Source organism: Onychomys torridus, chromosome 6 (genome assembly GCF_903995425.1).
Source record: "Onychomys torridus chromosome 6, mOncTor1.1, whole genome shotgun sequence".
Lineage (NCBI taxonomy): Eukaryota > Metazoa > Chordata > Mammalia > Rodentia > Cricetidae > Onychomys > Onychomys torridus.
This window is the reverse complement of record NC_050448.1, coordinates 80685063-80694337: the sequence shown is the minus strand read 5'-3', so window position 1 is coordinate 80694337 and position 9275 is coordinate 80685063.

The window sequence follows — 9275 nt, the reverse complement described above, 5'->3', positions numbered from 1 at the left end:
TAATTTATATTTGTAAATATTTAGAAGGCAGTTTGACAGCATTTTCATTTTGCAAAACAATATAAATAGGTTCTCCAAACTCTTGAGTAGATTTAAAGCACCAGTCACAAATTCCCTCCTGGTGAACAGGCCTTAAATCCAACCACAAAGCTTTTGGGTACCCCTATAACAGTCACTTCACTACTGTAGCAATAAGACTATCTTGCTGGACAGATTAGCATTATAGTACACATTATCTACTGCCTTGTAAAATGATTGACTTTCCTTCACCAGAAGCCTACAAAGCATCTTCCAACAACATGAAACATGGAAGTTCCCAGCTGAGTTCCAATTAATTTCTCTTTGTCCTCCAAAAAAGTGTGTAGTTTCCTTATCAATAGGATCTAACTACCTGGTATCTTCAGCAATAGGCTCTAACTATCCAAGAGCAATGGCAACAGTCTGAATTGTTTCGGGGACTACCATGGCCTTCCTGATTAACAACCATATGGAGATATCCCATGCTTAACACTGGAATTTTTGCTTATTTAACCTATGGCTTCTGGGAATATCATCCACATACACAAGATACTTCAGTGAAAACTGTTTCCTAAAATCGTATGTTTATTAGATTATAGAGTAATATATTTCCATGTGGTTTTTCATAATCCTATATTTTGTTTAGTGCTCCTCTCCCAATGTGTTTCTCTTTCTTTCTCTCTCTCTCTCTCTCTCTCTCTCTCTCTCTCTCTCTCTCTCTCTCTCTCTCTCTCTCACACACACACACACACACACACACACACACACACACACACTATTTTCTCATGTTCATGTTCCATATCATCTTAGTTTAAACCTTTCCACTTACAGAATTTCTTTATCTACTTCCCTAATAAATGTGATCTGTGGTCTATTATATGTGTTCTACCTCCTTTTAAGGATTCTTCCCAACCCCAAGAAGCCCTTTATAGCTTTCTGGCTGCTATAGACATTTCAAGTTAAATGCACAAATCTAAAGATCCAAAGCTAATCTGTGTATGAAAAAAAAAAAACATATGGCATTCATCCTTCTGGGCTTAGGTTAACTAATATATTCACCAGTTTCATGCATTTCCCTACAAATATTCCTTTATATGCACATTTTTATTATCTATTCATCAGTTGGTGGACATCTAAGCACATTTCATTTCCAACCTATTTCAAATAGAACAATAATGAAAGTGGTCATGTCTCTGCAGTAGGATTGAATCTTTTGAGTATATGTTCAGTGGTGGGGCTTGGTTATATCATAGCTCTGTTTTTAACTTTTTCTGAAACCCACATGTTAAGTTCCATTGTTTCTGTACCAATTTACATTCATTCTACCAACAGTATATAATGGTTCCTATTTCCACACATCCTATTCAGCATTTTTTTTTGTCATTTGTTTTCTATATGATAGCCATGGTAACTGTGGTGAGATGGAATCTCAAAATAGCATTTTTCTTTTATTTTGAGATTATAATAGTATTACATCATTTCTACCTTCCCTTTCTGTCCTTCAAATCCTCCTATATATCCTTCCGTGCTCTCTTTGAAATGTGTTCTTTTTTATTAATTGATACATGGCATGTATGTCTATGTAAAACACATACATTCTTAAATATAACCTGCTCAGTCTATATAATGCTACTATATGTATGTGTTCAGTATTGACCACTTGGTATTAGATAATCAATTGGTGTGCTCTTTCCTGGAAAAACTATTCCTCTTACTTTTAGCATGCCTTAGTTTTCTGTAGTTCTTGTGTAGTATGGAGGTAGTGTAGGCTTTCCACTTCCACTTTGGCTTGTCTATTGCTGTTGTCCTAGTTAAGATCATGTTTTGGCAATCATGTTAGTGAGACCGTGGGTGTAATTTCTGACATTACCAGAAGACACAGTCTCAAACCCCTTGATCTGTCTCCTACAATCTTTCCACACACTCTTTCAAAATGTTCCCTGAGCCTCGGGTTCAGGAATTCTTTGATGGATATATCCATTGAGTCTGGACTCCACAACTCTACACTTTAATTGGTTGTAGATTTCTGTACTTGGCTCCTACTATTGCAAAAAAATTTCCTTGATAATGGGTGATAACTACACTTATCTGTGGGTATAAGGACAAATATTTAGAGTGCAGTTAGGAATTATCCTGATTAGTAAAGTGGTGTTTGTAGTTTCTCCTTCAAGATCCATGAATTCACTAGCAATTGATAGTTGTCTAGGTGTCTAGTATCAAGCACAGTTTCCCTCATTTTGGGTGAATCTTAAGGTCAATTAGAGAGCTTGGTTCCTACCAAGATATGCATGCCACTACTACACTCTAAGGTTATTTTCTAGAGCTGGTCATTGTTGTGGTTCATATGTGTCATAGCTGGGTAGGACTGCTGATTGCTTCCCCATTTGGAAGTGTGGCTGGCACCTTCTGGTACTATGCAAGCTGATCCTCTGGGAGAAGACATTTAGGTGAGTTTCAGGTCAGAAGTCTCTGGGCCCTGTGTATGAATTGTACAATGTCCTCAGCAATAGGGACTTACCTTGCATCTCTTGGGAGCAACCAAGGGCAATAGCAATAGTATGTAAAATTTTGGGAGTCTCTTGGACAACCCTAACGAACAACTCAAAGGACCACTTCTCATGTCTGATGTTGGGCTTTTATTAGATGGTATTTAGGTTTTAGAGGATGCATTGTCAGCCCAGTTGAGAAATTTTCATAAATATATATACATTTATATCTATAAATACATGCATATATTTATCCATAGATGTGTTTATTATAGTTTTTAGGTAAATAGTTAATAGAATGATAGATTATGACTTGTTCAGACATCTTTATCATTATTTTATCAGCCTTATTCTGTATTTATCTCTATCCCTCCACTAATTAGATTCCCCATTTTTCCCCATTTCTCTGATCATGTCATTGTACCTCTTCAGCAGATTGATTATTTCTTTATTTGTACAGAAGCTTTTTGGTTTTGTGAAGAACCACTTCACAATTGTTGGCCTTAATGTTGTTGATTTGTGATGGTATTGTTTGTGCTCTCAGTGGTATTCTGTGTCTTAATAATTATGGTCTTGTATTTCTTTCCATAATCTCTCCTCTATGCTCAATCCTCTCTTCAGTGTAAAATATGGCTTCCTGGTTGTTGGCTCAATCTCTGTCAGTCCCCATGGGCCATGTTAGTTGATTCTGTGAATTTTCTTGTGTCCTTTACCTCTTTGGCTCCTACAAACCTTTTTCTCCCTCTTCTTCAAATGTCACTAAGCTCCACCTAATGATTGGCTATAGGTCTGCTGATGTTTCCCTTGGTTGCTGGATGACACCTCTCTGTTGACAGCTGAGCTGGGAACCAATCATAGCTCCTCCTATAGACAGGACAGACTATAGGTCAGAGGTTATGGATATTAATTTTTAGGCTGTTTATAATATGGCAAGCTTTTCTTACTCTTTCAATTTTGCAGATAGTTTTACTGAGTAAGTTAGTCTAAGCAGGCCATCATCTTTTAGGACTTGAAATACATTAATTCATGCTCTTCTGTATTTCAAAGTTTCAATTAAAAAATCAGCTGTTATTCTGATGGGTTTTTCTTTATATGTTAGTGGTGCTTTTTTTTCTCTTGCAGTTTTCAACACACTTCCTTTGTTATATATATATTTAGTATTTTAATTACATAATTGATATGTCTTGGGAATTTTTCTTTTCTGGCCTTGTCCATTTTGTGTTCTTGTTTTGTTTTTGTTTTTGTTTTGTTTTTTGAGACAGGGTTTCTCTGTGTAGCTTTTCACCTTTCCTGGAACTCACTTGGTAGCCCTGGCTGGCCTCGAACTCACAGAGATCTGCCTGGCTCTGCCTCCCAAGTGCTGGGATTAAAGGCATGCGCCACCACCGCCCAGCCCATTTTGTGTTCCATAGGCTTCTTATATCTATTTATCTGTATCTTCCTAGTTTGTTGATATTTTCTTCTATGATCTTCTTGAAACTACAGTTTATTGACTTGGGATTCTTCACCATGATTTATGCCTATAATTTGAAGGTTTGTTTTTGTTTATGGTATCCTACATTACCTGTCTGTTCCTTTCCTATGTGTTTTGTTGTTGCTGTTGTGTGATATTTTGATCACATTATGACAATCAACTTTCCTTTTAGTAGAGGGTAGAGCTAGCCACAAGCTGACCAAAATTAACCTTCTGGCCTTAAAGGACTGAGGACAGATAGGAGAGAGGAACCAGTAGGGTGGGGCTGAGAGAGGAGTGGAGCCTTTGGATTGAAGATCAGGAAAGAGAGGAGGTCATATTGCTTCTCTCATCATTCAGGTTCTTACCCCAATAACTGATCCCTGATGTTTTATTGATAATAGTAATTATAATTTTAATAATAATAATAATAAAATGGTTCACCTGGTGTCCAACATGGGCCACAAAATCATAAAATAGCTGCTTGCCCCTGGCTTCTCCATCACTACAGCCATCAGAATTGGCTGGCTTTTCTTCCCTTGCCCCAAACTCTCTGAGAGAGTCTGGGATTTTCCTGTTGCAGCCTCTGTACAACTGCCTTCATCTGTGGCTCAAACACCACAGGTCCCAAACTCTACAGGTGCTTGGGATCCAAATGCTGAAGTTAGGTGCCCATGACCAGCCAGCTCTACCATCAGGCAGTTCCCACTACACATGCTTCTTCTGCATGTTCCCCTGTGTCCACTTTTCAGATGGCTGGTTCCTTAGTTCATTCTCCCTATGGGATGCAGGCTTCCCTGGGACCCCCTTTTTGGTTTGCTGCTACGCTAGGTTTGCCACCTCCACACCCACTTGGGCTTCTACTGTTTTTGCAACCTCCACACACTTTCAGCTCACAGCTACAGCTGCCCCCAACTAGACTGTGCACCAACTGTGTCTCTGCCCAACTGTGCCTCAGCAGCCAGCCACACACTTCACTATCATTGTTAGCAGACCTGGTGAGACAATTAGGAATTCTTAAGAGAGAGAATTATTTATAGAAGAAGGAGGAGGGGGAAGAGAAGGAGGAGAAAGAAAGAAAGAAAGAAAGAAAGAAAGAAAGAAAGAAAGAAAGAAAGGTTTTCTCATGTTAAAAATGGGAAGCAATATTACAATGGAGGGAGTTAAGTCTCTGTAGGATGGATTGATAATGGAATAATTAAATGAAGAGATAATTAACTTAGCTGAGATTTACATAATGTCAATTGTAAACATTGTCAGTTTGGTAATTCTTGTTTTATCCCTTAAAAATTTGGTTGATATCAGTGCCAAAAACAAAACAATTGACTGATAAGATAAAATCCTTAGAAGAACAGACAAATTGAACTAAGCAAAATATTCACATAGAGACGGAGAAGTTTAGAAGAGAAGTTACCACACTATTGCATTATGAAAATGAAGAGAAGCATTCCAAGATTAATTTATCTAGTTACCATTCAAGAATGACCACCAAATGATAGACATCCCAAGGCTATTCAGAAAATAATGGGTCCAACAGAAATGTTAGATTTGAAGAGATTGAAAGAAGCAATAGTTTCTTATGGCATGCACTCACTTTTGTGAAGCAGATGTTAAAATCATGGGTCACTCAGAATAGAATTATTCCACAAGACTAGAAAGATTTAGTTACAGCAGTATTAGAAGCTAGTCCTCAGTTACATTTGAAGAACAGGTGGAGAGATGAAACTAGGGCCTCATACAGCAAGGTAGGGTTATGAGATTTCCCAAGATCAAATCCTCAGTGGGGGGCATTATACTGATGTGGAAAGATATATGATAATCACACCTTGGCCCTATGCCATACAGCAGCTTTGAATGCTTTGGACAAGATTGAAGAATTGGAAATTCTACCAGGAAACTCCTTCAGTAAGGTGACAGGATACAAGATTAACTCAAAAAAATCATCCCTCCTATATACAAATGATAAATGGGCTGAGAAAGAAATCAAAGAAATATCACCCTTTACAATAGCCAAAAATAATATAAAATGCCTTGGAGTAACTCTAACTAAGCAAGTAAAAGACCTGTATGATAAAAACTTTAAGTCTCTGAAGAAAGAAATCAAAGATGCTATCAGGAAATGGAAAGATCTCCCATGCTCATGGGTAGGTAGAATTAACATAGGAAATATAGCAATCTTACCAAAAGCAATCTACAGATTCAATGCAATCCCCATCAAAATCCCAACACAATTATTCACCGACTTAGAAAGAACAATACTTAACTTCATATGGAAAAACAAAAAACTTAGGATAGCTAGAAGAATACTGTATAATAAAGCAACCTCAGGAGGCAACATGATCCCTTATCTCAAGCTCTACTATAGAGCTATAGTAATAAAAACAACTTGGCATAAAACCAACACATCGACCAATGGAATAGAATTGAAGACCCTGACATTAACCGGCACACCTATGAACATATGATTTTTGACAAAAAAGCCAAAACTGTACCATGGAAAAAAGAAAGCATCTTCAACAAATGGTGCTGGCATAACTGGATGTCAACATGCAGAAAATTGCAAATAGATCCATATCTGTTACCATGCACAAAACTCAAGTCCAAGTGGACCAAAAACCTCAACATAAATCCAGTTACACTGAACTTGATAGAAGAGAAAGTAGAAAGAAGTCTGGAATGCATTGGCACAGAAGACCACTTCCTGATATAACACCAGTAGCACAGACACTGAGAGCAACAATTAATAAATGGGACCAGCTGAAACTGAGAAACTTTTGTAGAGCAAAGAACATACTCAATAAGACAAAACAACAGCCTACAGAATGGGAAAAGATCTTCACCAACCCCACATCTGACAGAGGGCTAATGTAGTGGGTAGCCATTCCAGCTTTGACCTTGAAGTTCCAACCCCCATTGAGGCTTTGGTAATGGCCATGCCTACAAGGCAGGGCTGAGAGAGGATACTGAAGACCTGGGATCTGGATGTGGGGGCTCTCTTGGTTGCTGGACCCTGGTTGCTGGAGGTAGACCAATCAGAGTATTCCAGAGAATACCGCCGGACTGTGCCACACCTTTCCCAGACCCTGCAACCTACCTATCCCTTCACTTGTAAGTTACACCACAAAATAAACCTCCCTTTTAACTACGTGGAGTGGCCTTAATAATTTCACCAGTAGGCTGATCTCCAAAATATATAAAGAACTCAAAAAGATAGATTTCAAAATACTGAACAATCCAAGTTTTAAAATGGGCTATAGAGCTTAACAGAGAATTCTCAACAGAATAATCTCAAATGGATAAAAGACATTTAAGGAATTGCTCAACATACTTAGTCATCAGGGAAATGTAAATCAAAACAACTCTGAGACACCATCTTACAGCTGTCAGAATGGCTAAGATTAAAAACATTGAAGACAGCTTATGTTGGAGAGGATGTGGAACAAGGGGAACACTCCTACACTACTGATGGAAATGAAAACTTGTACAGCACTCTGGAAATCAGTATGGCGCTTTCTCAGAAAATTGGGAATAAGTCTTCCTCAAGACCCAGCTATACCATTCTTAGGCATATTCCCAAGGAATGCTCAATCTTACCACAAGGACACATGATCAACTATGTTCATATCAGCATTATTCATAATAGCAAGAACATGGAAACAACCTAGATGCCCCTCAACTGAAGAATGGATAAAGAAAATGTGGCACATATACATAATGGAGTACTATTCAGCAATAAGAAATAATGATATCATGAAATTTGCAAGTAAATGGATGAAACTAGAAAGTATCATCTTGGGTGAGGTAAGACTCAGAAGAACAAACATAGTATGTACTCACTCATAAGTGGATACTAAATGTGAGGGAAGGGATGGCCAGACTGCAACTCAGTTCTAAAGAGGGTAGCTAACAGGGAAAGGCCCTAGGAGAGACACATGGATGACCCTATGAAGGAGAATTGGATGAGATCTACATGAGCAGACTGGGTTTGGGTGTGGCAGAGGGCGAGGAGTGGGGGATAAGAACATAGGGAAATGGGAGAGTCAAGTTGGAACAAGGAAAGTGAAAAGGTAGGGAGGGAAATACCATAATAGATGAGGACATCATGGGAATAGGAAGAGGCAGGGTGCTGTGGAGGCTCTCAGGAATCCACAAGGATGACCCCACCTTGAACTGCTGGCAGTGGTCCAGAGGGTGCCTGGTCTGGTCTACTCTGGTGACAGGTCTAGTGAATAACCTGTTATCATAGAGCCTTTGTCCAGTGACTGTTGGAAGCAGATGCAAAGAGCCATGGCACCAGCCTGAGCTCTGGGAATCAGATTGATAAGAGACAGGAGGGATCTTACAGGTGGGGGGCACTGAGATCATGATGGGAGGACATGCAGAGATGACAGCCCATGAACTGTGGACTGGTGGCTGTGGAGCCCCCATGAGACTGGACTAGGCCCTCTGGATACAGAAAACAGTTGTCTGGCTCAAACTGTTTGGAGGGTACCCAGGCAGGGGGATCAGGATCCATCCATAGTGCATAGGCAGACTTCTGGGAATCTGGTGCCTATAGTGTGACACTTTGCACAGCCTTTGTGCAGTGGTAAGGGGCTTAGACCTACCTAGGCTAAGTGTGCTGGGCTCTGCTGACTCACCATGGAAGACCTTGATTTGGGGGATGTGGGGATGTGGGGATGTGGGGTGGCTTGGGAGAGAGGGCTGGAGGTTTTTACTAAATTTATATAAGGCCCAAAAGAAGCATTCACTAATATTTTTTTTTTACAAAGATGGACTTCAGCTGTAAATAGAATATCAGAACCAGAAGTCAGAAGAATATTAATTGAAACTTTGGCCTTTAATAATGCTAATTCAGAATGTAAAAGGACTATTAGGCCTTTAAAGGCAAGATCAGGGCCCATAGATGATAGACTGGAAATACAACTGGTACTGAATCTCACAACAAAGGCCAACATTGGACTAACTAATGCAGATCAACTTGGGACAGGTAATGTAACGCTTTGCCATTGGGAAACACCATTGGGGGCCTGAGGCCCCTGTATCAAATTTGGTTCAATCATTCCCTGTCAGCAATGGAGAAACTCCTCCACAGATCAATTAAAAGAATTAATGCCTGTTATGGAAAAACCATACTTCTCTGAATGACAGAACAGATTTAGATGATGAAACAAAATTTTCAGGAGAAACTATAAAGCAAATATTTGGGCAACTTCTATAAATGATCAAAGACCAAAGTTAAAACTATGAATAAATGGCATTGAAATTGGGGATTTGGTAGACATAGGGGCAGATATAACAATAATTGCACCAAAATC